Source organism: Coregonus lavaretus (assembly GCF_964263955.1).
Source record: "Coregonus lavaretus genome assembly, chromosome: 14".
NCBI lineage: Eukaryota > Metazoa > Chordata > Actinopteri > Salmoniformes > Salmonidae > Coregonus > Coregonus lavaretus.
Window position 1 is genome coordinate 31,767,249 of NC_140001.1, and position 13,450 is coordinate 31,780,698.

Here is a 13,450-nt window from a genome sequence, read left to right on the forward strand (position 1 = left end):
GGAGAATCAGCAGCATTTCAGCTCCCTGACTTCATTAAGCTACAGCTAGCCTGGTCCTGGCTGCTGAGCCTGCTGGAGACCTATGCTGTACTACTGTAGACTCAGAGGAGCATGAATTTAATTAGATGTGACTGCTGAGGACAATACTTGAATTTGAAGGAGAAGGAGGCCGGGTCCCACGCACACACACACACACACACACACACACGTACACACACACACACACACACACACACACTCACACACTCATATAGATGAGACAAACACTTGATCCTGTTTCAATCCTGATTCACTGTGATTAATGTAAGGTGGTGCTCGTTGGCTTCACAGATTGGTCAAAGTAGATTGCTAGTGCAGCTGCTGTGGTAAACAAAGATAACAATTTGTCTTCAATAGGCTCATTTCAAGAGCAAGGACAAATGCTACTGAAAATAGAAAATATATTTTGTTATGATCGAGCATTGGCCTAGTGTATACGATTGAAAAGTATTTGACTTTGTTGACTTCTGTCTTCTGCCTCTTCAGGTCCTATTGAATTAATTTTACTCTATATTCACAGATCAGGTCAGGAGAGCTAGTCATTTTTGGGAGTTTATTGAGTCAATCGAAGCACTTTTGGTGTGTTTGCTTCCTTTATCACATCCAGTTGACAGGCCCAGTGGGTATCATAAGTATTCACCCCCCTTGGAATTGTATTCACCCCCCTTGGAAAGATAACTAATGTAAAATATACTGTGTCTGTAAAATGTATATAGTATGTATAGGCTGGAAGTAGAAGCCTAAGTATTGTTGTCCATTAGTTTACTCCAATTAGGGGAGGGGTGGGGAGGTAGGGTTAGGGGAAAATAATAAAAAAGGAAAATATATTAAAATATACTTTCACCAATCTGTGAAGCCAACGAGCACCACCTTACATTAATCACGGTGAATCAGGACTGAAACAGGATCAAGTGTTTGTCTCGTCTATATGTGTGTGTGTGTACGTGTGTGTGTGTGCGAGTGTGCGATCAGCTTTAATATTGCATAGATTGTGGCTTCTATCAATGTAATTGTCTGCATTGTCATTTAGCAGACGCTCTTATCCAGAGCGACTTACAGTTAATGAGTGCATACATTATTTATTTTTTCATACTGGCCCCCCGTGCTTCACGGTTGGAATGGTGTTCTTCGGCTTGCAAGCGTCCCCCTTTTTCCTCCAAACATAACGACGGTCATTATGGCCACACAGTTCTATTTTTGTTTCATCAGACCAGAGGACATTTCTCCAAACAGTACGATCTTTGTCCCCATGTGCAGTTGCAAACCGTAGTCTGGCTTTTTTATGGTGGTTTTAGAGCAGTGGCTTCTTCCTTGCTGAGCAGCCTTTCAGGTTATGTCGATATAGGACTTGTTTTACTGTGGATATAGATACTTATGTACCTGTTTCCTCCAGCATCTTCACAAGGTCCTTTGCTGTTGTTCTGGGATTGATTTGCACCAAAGTACGTTCATCTCTAGGAGACAGAACGCGTCTCCTTCCTGAGCGGTATGACGGCTGCGTGGTCCCATGGTGTTTATACTTGCGTACTATTGCTTGTAAAGATGAACGTGGTACCTTCAGGCGTTTGGAAATTGCCCCCAAGGATGAACCAGATTTGTGGAGGTCTACACATTTTTTTCTGAGGTCTTGGCTGATTTCTTTTTGATTTTCCCATGATGTCAAGCAAAGAGGCACTGAGTTTGAAGGTAGGCCTTGAAATACATCCACAGGTACACCTCCAATTGACTCAAATTATGTCAATTAGCCTATCAGAAGCTTCTAAAGACATGACATCATTTCCTGGAATTTTCCAAGCTGTTTAAAGGCACAGTCAATTTACCCACTGGAATTGTGATACAGTGAATTATAAGTGAAATAATCTGTCTGTAAACAATTGTTGGAAAAATTGCTTGTGTCATGCACAAAGTAGATGTCCTAACTGACTTGCCAAAACTATAGTTTGTTAACAAGAAATTTGTGGAGTGGTTGTTAAACTAGTTTTAATGACTCCATCCTAAGTGTATGTAAACTTCCGACTTCACTTAGGTTGTAGTCATTAAAACTCGTTTTTCAACCACTCCACAAATTTCTTGTTAACAAACTATAGTTTTGGCAAGCCGGTTAGGACATCTACTTTGTGCATGACACAAGTAATTTTTCCAACAATTGTTTACAGACAGATTATTTCACTTATAATTCACTGTATCACAATTCCAGTGGGTCAGAAGTTTACATATACTAAGCAAACTGTGCCTTTAAACAGCTTGGAAAATTCCACAAGTCTGGTTCATCCTTGTGAGCAATTTCCAAACGCCTGAAGGTACCACGTTCATCTGTACAAACAATAGTACGCAAGTATAAACACAATGGGACCACGCAGCCATCATACCACTCAGGAAGGAGACACGTTCTGTCTCCTAGAGATGAACGTACTTTGGTGCGAAAAGTGCAAATCAATCCCAGAACAACAGCAAAGCACCTTGTGAAGATGCTGGAGGAAACAGGTACACAAGTATCTATATCCACAGTAAAATGAGTCCTATATCGACATAGCCTGAAAGGTCGCTCAGCAAGGAAGAAGCCACTGCTCCAAAACTGCCATAAAAAAGCCAGACTACGGTTTGCAACTGCACATGGGGACAAAGATCATACTTTTTGGAGAAATGTCCTCTGGTCTGAGGAAACAAAAATATAACTGTTTGGCCATAATGACCATCGTTATGTTTGGAGGAAAAAGGGGACGCTTGCAAGCCGAAGAACACCATCCCAACCGTGAAGGACAGGGGTGGCAGCATCATGCTGTGGGGGTGCTTTGCTGCAGGAGGGACTGGTGCACTTCACAAAATAGATGGCATCATGAGGAAGGACAATTATGTGAATATATTGAAGCAACATCTCAAGACATCAGTCAGGAAATTAAAGCTTAGTCGCAAATGGGTCTTCCAAATGGACAATGACCCCAAGCAATAAACGGGATGGAGCTAAGCACAGGCACAATTCTGGAGCAAAACCTGCTTCAGTCTGCTAAACTGCTTGCTGTACACTGTACTGCATGATTGTAGCAGGTTTACTAACACGTTAGTTCTAATAGTTATGTTGACTATGACGTTAGCTAATATGGTGACATTGATGTAGGCTGTGTGTAGCGGTTAGCGGTTATGGTATGAAGGTTTAGCTTGGAAATGTTTTTTCAGCTGGTCACAGACAGCTGTTGTGTTGTGCACTGAAGTCCACAAGCGAAGGGAAAAGGTGAGAGGAGGAGAGCGCGTAGTCGTAGATGTGAGAAGGAATTACACAACGAGCAAAGTGATCATGCTGTTTGTATGTGACTGCTTTGAAAGTGAACTGTGTGTGTGGGTCATCAGGTGTGTATTCATTCCACTGATTCTGTTTCTTAAACGGAAGCAAACGGAATGAAACGGGGATAAACATACCTGAATTTGTCCAATAGAAACTCTCGTTTGCAACTGTTTGGACTAATGATTACACCCTATATCAGCTAGATGCAGGCAAGAGTGTGCAAGGCGTTATTGAATGTGTCACTGTCTGTTGCATTGATGACTCAAATTTCTCTCGACCTGTGCACCTGTATTTGTAGGCTAGGTTGTAGCAACATCATGATGGGTATAGGGAAAATTTGAGTATCAAATCAAATCACATTTTATTTGTCACATGCGCCGAATACAATAGGTGTAGACCTTACCTTGAAATGCTTACTTACAAGCCCTTAACCAACAATGCAGTTCAAGAAATAGAGTTAAGAAATGATTTACAAAATAAACTAAAGTAAAAAAAATAAAATAAGAAAAAATAAGAAAATTACATAACAATAACAAGGCTATATACAGGGGGTACCGATACCGAGTCAATGTGCGGGGGTACAGGTTAGTCGAGGTAATTTGTAAAGTGACTATGCATATATAATAAACAGCGAGTAGCAGCAGTGTAAAAACAAAGGGGGGGTCAATGTAAATAGTCCGGGTGGCCATTCGATTAATTGTTCAGCAATCTTATGGCTTGGGGGTAGAAGCTGTTAAGGAGCCTTTTGGTCCTAGACTTGGCACTCCGGTACCGCTTGCCGTGCGGTAGCAGAGAGAACAGTCTATGACTTGGGTGACTGGAGTCTTTGACAATTTTTTGGGCCTTCCTCTGACACCGCCTAGTATATAGGTCCTGGATGTCAGGAAGCTTGGCCCCAGTGATGTACTGGGCCGTACGCACTACCTTCTGTAGCGTCAGATGACGAGCAATTGCCATACCAGGCGGTGATGCAACCGGTCAGGATGCTCTTGATGGTGCAGCTGTAGAACTTTTTGAGGATCTGGGGACCCATGCCAAATCTTTTCAGTCTCCTGAGGGGGAAAAGGTGTTGTCGTAGTGGAGTATCATGTAGTATTCTAAACTTATCGATGTTACATTAAGCTGGGTGAATGGAATATGAATGACAGTCATCCAATATGCATAAAATGAAGTGGAAACTGAGCTGCACTTCCTAACCTCCTGCCAAATGTATGACCACATTAGAGATACATATTTCCCACAGATCACAAAGACCCAGAAAAAATTTGAAAACAAATCAAACATTGATAAACTCCCATATCTGTTAGGTGAAGTACCGCAGTGTGCAATCACAGCAGCAAGATTTGTGGCCCGTTGTCATGAGAAAAGGGCAACCAGTGGAGCGCAAACAACATTGTAAATACCACCAATATTTATCTGTTTATTTATCTTCCCCTACTATTCGAACTACAACTATTTGCACGTTGCTAAAACACTGTAAATAGCTGATAATATAACATTTGAAATGTCTTTATCTTTTTTAAACCTTTTTGAGTGCAATACTTACTCAATTCAAATAGTTTTTTGTCGATGTTGTTTTGTGTCTTCTCACTTGAGTTTATAGTTTTTTTCACTTGCTTTGGCAATGTAAACATGTTTCCCATGCCAATAAAGCCCATTTGAAATGAAGTGAGAGAGCTCCACACAAAAATGGAGGAACAGACAGGGCCATTTTAATAAGTGTGATTTATAGGTACATTTTTGCCAAGCCTCAGCGCATTTAAACCTGTGTTTTTTAGGTCAGTAGAAACACCGCTGTGGGAATTAGCACCTCTTCATGCTTATCCTTTTCTCCTCTTCTTCTTCCTTTCATCTCCCTTTCTCTCCACTCTTCTCTTCACCTCTCCAGATCTCTCCTATTCTTTTTTTATTTATTCTTCGCTCTTCTCCACTTCTTACTCCTCTGTCGATCTTTCCTTTCCTTGGTTTTCTTACTTCTCCTCTCCTCTTCTCTCCTCTCTCCCAGTCATCTTGTGTCAATGGGCAGATGTGTCTCTTAGGGCCACACAGTAGAGTCACAGCGTATTATTGATTACCCATCACATTTCACAGGGTGACAGTGTGTGTAAGAGGGAGTGAGTGATACTGTACAGACAGACAGAGAGAGAGAGTGTGTGATACTGTACAGACAGAAACAGACTGACAGAGAGAAAGAGAGAGATACTGTATAGAAAGAGAGAGAGAGAGAGAGAGAGAGAGAGAGAGAGATAGAGAGAGAGAGAGAGAGAGATACTGTATAGACAGAAAGAGAAAGAGAGAGAGAGAGAGAGAGAGAGAGAGAGAGAGAGAGAGATACTGTATAGACAGAGAGAAAGAGAGAGAGAGATACTGTATCGACAGAAAGAGAAAGAGAGAGAGAGAAAGAGAGAGAGATACTGTATAGACAGAAAGAGAAAGAGAGAGAGAGATACTGTATCGACAGAAAGAGAAAGAGAGAGAGAAAGAGAGAGAGAGATACTGTATAGACAGAAAGAGAAAGAGAGAGAGAGAAAGAGAGAGAGAGAGAGAGAGAGATACTGTATAGACAGAAAGAGAAAGAGAGAGAGAGATCATGTATAGACAGAAAGAGAAGAGAGAGAGAGAGAGAGAGAGAGAGAGAGAGAGAGAGAGAGAGAGAGAGAGAGAGAGAGAGAGAGAGAGAGAGAGAGAGAGAGAGAGAGAGAGAGAGAGAGAGAGAGAGAGAGAGAGAGAGAGAGAGAGAGAAGAGAGATACTGTATAGACAGAGAGTCCTCTGTAGCCTCAGCTGGTAGAGCACGGCGCTTGTAACGCCAGGGTTGTGGGTTCGATCCCCGGGACCACCCATACACAAAAATGTATGCACGCATGACTGTAAGTCGCTTTGGGATAAAAGTGTCTGCTAAGTGCCATATTATTATTATTAGAAAGAGAGAGAGAGAGAGAGAGAGAGAGAGAGGAGAGAGAGAGAGAGAGAGATAGAGATAATGTATAGACAGAGAGAGAGAGAGAGAGAGAGAGATACTGTATAGACAGAAAGGAAAGAGAGAGAGAGAGATATACTGTATAGACAAGTTTACGCGCTGTATCCCGGGTGGCGCCATAACTCTACACAAATGCATTTCATTTCCGCCGGAAGTTGTTGGCACAAAGTCTGCCGGTGTAAACACAGCGATGTCGACGCTAGCTTGGGAACACGGTTCTACTACTATGCCGCAACCCGTCAAGGAGCGGAGGGGGAGGAACTTGCAAGGGACTATTTGGAAACTCTGGGCACCAGCATTGAAACCAAAGGCTTAGTGGTGTGCGAAAAGGACCGTGGCTTGCAGCATCTCCCGATGGAGTGATAAACAACGACATTCTGTTGGAGATCAAATCACCTGTGATGGGAAACAAGTCACTTGCAGAATTTTTGGCAACAAAGAACTGCGAAATCACAACTGTGGCAAACGGAGATAGGGTAGATGACCATATTGCCTGCAATGGTCCAAAAGGCTACTACATGCAGGTACAAATTGGGATGCACTGCACAGGGCTTCAGCACTCCAAGTTGGTGATTTGGAACAAAACTGAGCACCTAGAAATCGAAGTACCCTACGACCAAGGCTTTGTCCAGGGGCATATCATAAGGCTGCGCACATTCTACTTTGCCCACATGCTCCCGAAAATTGTTGATGATTTTGTTGAGGGAAGGTTACAGTTCTGCAGTAAATATCTCAGCATTTTAAAACCAAAATAAACTGCCTTATTTAGGTCATGCCCACAGGAGCCAACATATGTCCATTGTTTACATGATCTCTTTATGCTGTGCAATATATCAGTGTGCCTACTGTTTGAGTGAAAATAAAGTTTGATGTAATTTCAATCCTTAGAGTGCTACAATTTATTTTAACACAGTTCATAATTCATAGTAAGCTCATACTGTACATAAATAACACTGGATTAATTAATTGTTTTGAGGAAACTAAACAAATGGCTTCAACAAGAAAGATTGCGTGTTTAATCTTAACAGGTATTAAAAAGTAAAATACAAAAGCAGCCCACACAATTACATCACTATGAAAATATTCATATATAATATTAAAAAATACAATGCACGCAGTATTTGTTGTGTTTATCTGTATTTAATGAACAACATGGCTGGGTGTTGGTAGACAGGGACACAGGGCAAGATTCTAAACCTCACTGATCAGTGGACTCTTCAGGTTAACTAGGCCAGCACAGATGGTTAAGATGTTGTCCAGTTTCGGTGCCATGCTGATGGGAACATTCTGGGATAAAATCTTAAACACCTTCAGTCTCTGAATTGCTCTTTCCACATGTATGCGGACATTGGCTACTCGCCTGGTGCGTGTCATCTCCTCATTGGTCAACTGATTGCGCCTATAGGTGAAAGCAGGGATGTTCAAACTGACCCTTCTCTCATCAAGCAAGTCTCGAATGGTGAACCCACGGTCTGCCATGACCTCATCACCAGCCCTCAGATAGTCTAGGAACCCACTGTCCATGGTGATAAACTTATCGCTGCTTCTGCCAGCATAGGCATCAGATATAAACATGATTAGCCCATTAGGGGCCACAGCGACGAGATATTTCACAGTGTTGCGTGATTTATACTGGCTGAAAGTGTCACTCCTTGAGTCGTGGTTTGTGGCTCTCTGCATGGCACTTTCGGCACAGTCAATGATCCAGGTGGTTCGAGGGTAGTTCCTCTGAAACGACAAGGGCATGGTGGCACGAATGGTCTCTCTTGGAAGCCAGGGGATCAGGACTTTGAACTGTTCACCCATCACGTCAATCCAGTGACTAATCACAATGCTTGCCATGGATGTAGACACATTGAAGCGGTGAGCAATATCTCCTAATATTAGGTTTAGTTTTAGTTTCATCAACGTCATAAGTATTTGGTCAACAACAGGAAGGGTAATTGATGGCTTACTGAAAGGCAACAACACCGTCACCAGGGTGAAGAATTGAACCATAAGCACTCCTGTATACAGCCGGGACCTAGCATCATCAATGACCGTGGTGCTGGTCACAGTAGGACCCATTTCTGCCTCGCACTGTGTGGCCTTGTCTACTTTAACAGACTGTGTTGTTGAACAGTAAATGTGATCAATATGTGACGGATCCTCCCATTGGGTCTGGGCATCTCGAAATTTTGGTGTAGCAGGCTCGGCCTCACAGACAGGCTGACAGGTTTCTGGAGCATCTAAAAAGGGGAAGAGAAAACATGGATGGAGCAAAATTAATGCAGGCATAGAGTCCTCTCACTACAAACATCACAATGGAAAAATGTGTACTACAACATTGCACTCACACGCACACACACAATCATCATCACAACAGCCTGCCACCTTGCATTGTATTTATGATGTAGACTAAGGCACACGCAGGCAGGCACACACACACACACACACACACACACACACACACACACACACACACACACACAATTAATGATGTAGCTATCGTGGGCATTGTTTGTCCCATCTCCAAAACAATCAACTGCCTTAGCAAAATACCGGTAGCAATGTTAATGTATGACAACTTCTTCATAATTAACAGTATTGTCAGCTTCATAGCTAAAGTTGCTGAACTTACCCTCAGATTCAAGTCTGCGTTTCTTTATCTGGGGGGAGGCAGTGGTCCGCTGGGTGAGTTGACGCCTCTTTGGCTGGGGAGGGCGATTGTATCCCAACCACAACTCTGGGAAAGGATTATCCTTGGTAGGTTTTTGGTCAACAAAGTGATAGGAACAAACAAAAACGTTGAGGGGTGGTTTCTTTAGATTCAATGCCTTCAGCCAGGTCCTTGATTCCGAGTCGGTATCAGGCTTGCGAAAAAATGTAAACAATGGAGCGCATGGACATTGCCTCTTCGTAGCTGGTTTGTGGTCGTAGCACTCTCTATCTAACCACTCGTTCAGGTGCTTTCTCGAGTTTTTGCAACCAACTACTGCACACGTCGTTCCCGAACCACTTTTCTTCATGTTGTAATTGTAATTTTTATATCCTCTTTGTCACTGCGATATCAGTGCTTTGTCGGCACAACGGAGCTAGCTAGCAAAACAAACCCAGCCCGGCAGAACGGAAGTGGATTGCATCGACGGGAGGAGTTCAGGAAGTAGAGCGGAAACGGCTCAAAAACTTGTCTATAGACAGAAAGACAAAGAGAGAGAGAGAGAGAGAGAGAGATACTGTATAGACAGAAAGAGAAAGAGAGAGAGAGAGAAAGAGAGAGAGAGATACTGTATAGACAGAAAGTGAAAAAGAGAGAGAGAGAGAGAGAGAGATACTGTATAGACAGAAGGAGAGAGAGAGAGAGAAAGAGAGAGAGATACTGTATAGACAGAAAGAGAAAGAGAGAGAGAGAGAGAGACACTGTATAGACAGAAAGAGAGAGAGAGAGAGAGAGAGATTCCCAAACCTTCCATAACAAAGCCATCACCTACAGAGAGATGAACTTGGAGAAGAGTCCCATAAGCAAGCTGGTCCTGGGGCTCTGTTCACAAACACAAACAGACCCCACAGAGCTCCAGAACAACAACACATTTAGACCCAACCAAATCATGAGAAAACAAAAAGATAATTACTTGACACATTGGAAAGAATTAACAAAAAAAACTGAGCAAACTAGAATGCTATTTGGCCCTAAACAGAGAGTACACAGTGGCAGAATACCTGACCACTGTGACTGACCCAAACTTAAGGAAAGCTTTGACTATGTACAAACTCAGTGAGCATAGCCTTGCTATTGAGAAAGGCCGCCGTAGGCAGACCTGGCTACCAAGAGAAGACAGGCTATGTGCACACTGCCACAAAATGAGGTGGAAACTGAGCTGCACTTCCTAACCTCCTGCCAAATGTATGACCATATTAGAGACACATATTTCCCTCAGATTACACAGATCCACAAAGAATTCGAAAACAAACCCAATTTTGATAAACTCCCATATCTGCTGGGTGAAATACCACAGTGTGCAATCACAGCAGCAATATTTGTGACCTGTTGCCACAAGAAAAGGGCACCCAGTGAAGAACAACCACCATTGTAAATACAACCCATATTTATTTTTATATATTTTCCCATTTGTTCTATTTGTACATTGTTACAACACTGTATATATACATAATATGCCATTTGAAATGTCTTTATTCTTTTGGAACTTCTGAGTGTAATGTTTACTGTTATTTTTGTTTACTATCTACATTCAACTGGCGCCGACGAAGATGGCAGCCTCGCGACTAGCTCTTAGGAAACTTAGTATTTTGTTTTTTTATGTATTATTTTTTACATTATTAGCTCAGAAAGTGTTTTGTATCATTACATACAGCCGGGGAAAACTATTGGATATCAGAGCGGCTGTCATGTTCGTTGAAGGACGGGTCAGACCAAGGCGCAGCGTGATATGCATACATGTTTATTTACTGATAAACACACGACAAAACAACAAACCAAACGAAACGTGAAGTCCTATGGCTGAACACAAAACTAGCCTAAACACGGAACAAGATCCCACAACATGACAGTGCCAATAGGCTGCCTAAGTATGGTCCCCAATCAGAGACAACGAGCGACAGCTGCCTCTGATTGGGAAGCACACCGGCCAACATAGAAATATACATACTAAATCCCACACATAGAAAAAGCACAACAAGGAATATACACACCCTGACTCAACATATAAGCGTCCCCTGAGTCAGGGCGTGACAGCGGCGGTAACTCACCAGCATTATGACCAGGAATACGACTTTCCCGAAGCAGATCTTTTGTTTGCTCTCCCCAGGGCAACTGAACTGATTCCAGCGGCTTACCCAAAACATCGCCGGCGGAGGAGAGGCACTCGGAGTGGCCTGCTGGTTCGACTTAGGAGGCACGCACACCACCCACCGCTTCCAAGTATACTACTCGCTAATGTTCAGTCTTTGGTTAACAAAATCGACGAACTCCGGGCAAGGATTTCTTTCCAGAGAGACATCAAGGCCTGTAACATACTATGTTTCATGAAACATGGCTCTCTTAGGATATTCTGTCGAAATCGGTCCAGCCAGAGGGGTTCTCAGTTCATTGCGCAGACAGGAATAAATATCAGAAGAAGCAGAAGGGCGGAGGTGTGTGTTTCATGATTAACAACTCATTGTGTAATTGTAGTAACATACAGGAACTCGAGACCTTTTGTTCACCCGACCTAGAATATCTCACAATCAAATGCCGACCGTATTATCTCCCAAGATAATTTTCTTCGGTTATAGTCACGGCCGTGTATATCCCCCCTCAAGCCGATACCACGACGCCCCTCAAAGAACACTGGACTTTATGCAAGGCTGCATTTATTGTAGCCGGGGATTTTAACAAATCAAATTTGTGGACTAGGCTGCCGAAGTTCTATCAACATATCGACTGTTGTACTCACGCTGCCAAAATCCTTGACCATTGCTAATCGAACTTCCGGGATGGTTATAAGGTCCTCCCCCGCCCTCCTTTCAGCAAATCTGACCACGACTCTATTTTGATCCTCCCTTCCTATAGGCAGAAACTCAAACAGGAAATACCTGTGCTAAGGACTATTCAACGCTGGTCTGACCAATCGGAATCCACGCTTCACGATGGTTTTGATCATGCGGACTGGGATATGTTCTGGGTAGCTTCCGAAAATAATTTAGACTAAAACACTGAAACGGTGACTGAGTTTATCAGGAAGTGTATAGGTGATGTTGTGCCCACTGTGACTATTAAAACCTACCCTAACCAGAAACCGTGGATAGATGGCAGCATTCGCGCCAATCTGAAAATGTGAACCACTGCATTCAACCATGGCAAGGTGACTGGGAATATGGCAGAATACAAACAGTGTAGCTACTCACTCCGCAAGGCAATTAAACTGGCATAACATCAGTAACATCAGTACAGAGACAAAGTGTCGCAATTCAACGGCTCAGACACGATACGTATGTGGGAGGGTCTACAGACAATCATGGACTACAAAAAGAAAACCAGCCACGTCGCCGACACCGACGTCTCGCTTCCAGACAAGCTAAACACCTTCTTCGCCCGCTTTGAGGATAACACAGTGCCACTGACGAGGCCCACTACCAAGGACTGTGGCCTCTCCTTCTCCGTGGCCGACGTGATTAAGACATTTAAGCATGTTAACCCTCGCAAGGCTGCCGGCCCAGACGGCATCCCTAGCCGCGTCCTCAGAGCATGCGCAGACCAGCTGGCTGGTGTGTTTATGGACCTATTCAATCTCTCCCTTTCCCAGTCTGCTGTTCCCACATGCTTCAAGATGGCCACCATTGTTCCTGTACCCAAGAAAGCAAAGGTAACTGAACTAAATGACTATCGCCCTGTAACACTCACCTCTGTCATCATGAAGTGCTTTGAGAGACTAGTCAAGGATCATATCACCTCTACCTTACCTGTCACCCTAGACCCACTTCAATTTGCTTACCGCCCCAATAGATCCACAGACGATGCAATTGCCATCACACTGCACACTGTCCTATCCCATCTGGACAAGAGTAATACCTATGTAAGAATGCTGTTCATTGACTATAACTCAGCATTCAACACCATAGTAACCTCCAAGCTCATCATCAAGCTTGAGGCCCTGGGTCTGAACCCCGCCCTGTGCAATTGGGTCCTGGACTTCCTGACAGGCAGCCACCAGGTGGTGAAGGTAGGAAACAACATCTCCACTTCGCTGATCCTCAACACTGGGGCTCCACAAGGGTGCGTGCTCAGCCCCCTCCTGTACTACTTGTTCACCCATGACTGCGTGGCCAAGCACGCCTCCAACTCAATCATCAAGTTTGCAGATGACACAACTGTAGTAGGCTTGATTACTAACAATGACGAGGCCACCTACAGGGAGGAGGTGAGGGCTCTGGGAGTGTGGTGCCAGGAAAATAATCTCTCACTCAACGTCAACAAAACAAAGGAGATGATCGTGGACTTCAGGAAACAGCAGAGGGTGCACCCCCCTATCCACATCGACGGGACCGCAGTGGAGAAGGTGGAAAGCTTCAAGTTCCTTGGCGTACACATCACCGACAAACTGAAATGGTCCACCCAAGCAGACAGTGTGGTGAAGAAGGCGCAACAGAGCCTCTTCAACCTCAGGAGGCTGAAGA

General features: G+C 43.6%; 1 protein-coding gene across 1 annotated transcript in view; it reads left to right on the top strand.

Moving 5' to 3' along the window:
- The window catches only part of LOC311141299 (single-stranded DNA-binding protein 2-like), a 106,227-nt gene that overhangs the window by 34,202 nt on the left and 58,575 nt on the right, over positions 1-13,450 (top strand). The gene's annotated exons all lie outside the window — the stretch shown is intronic.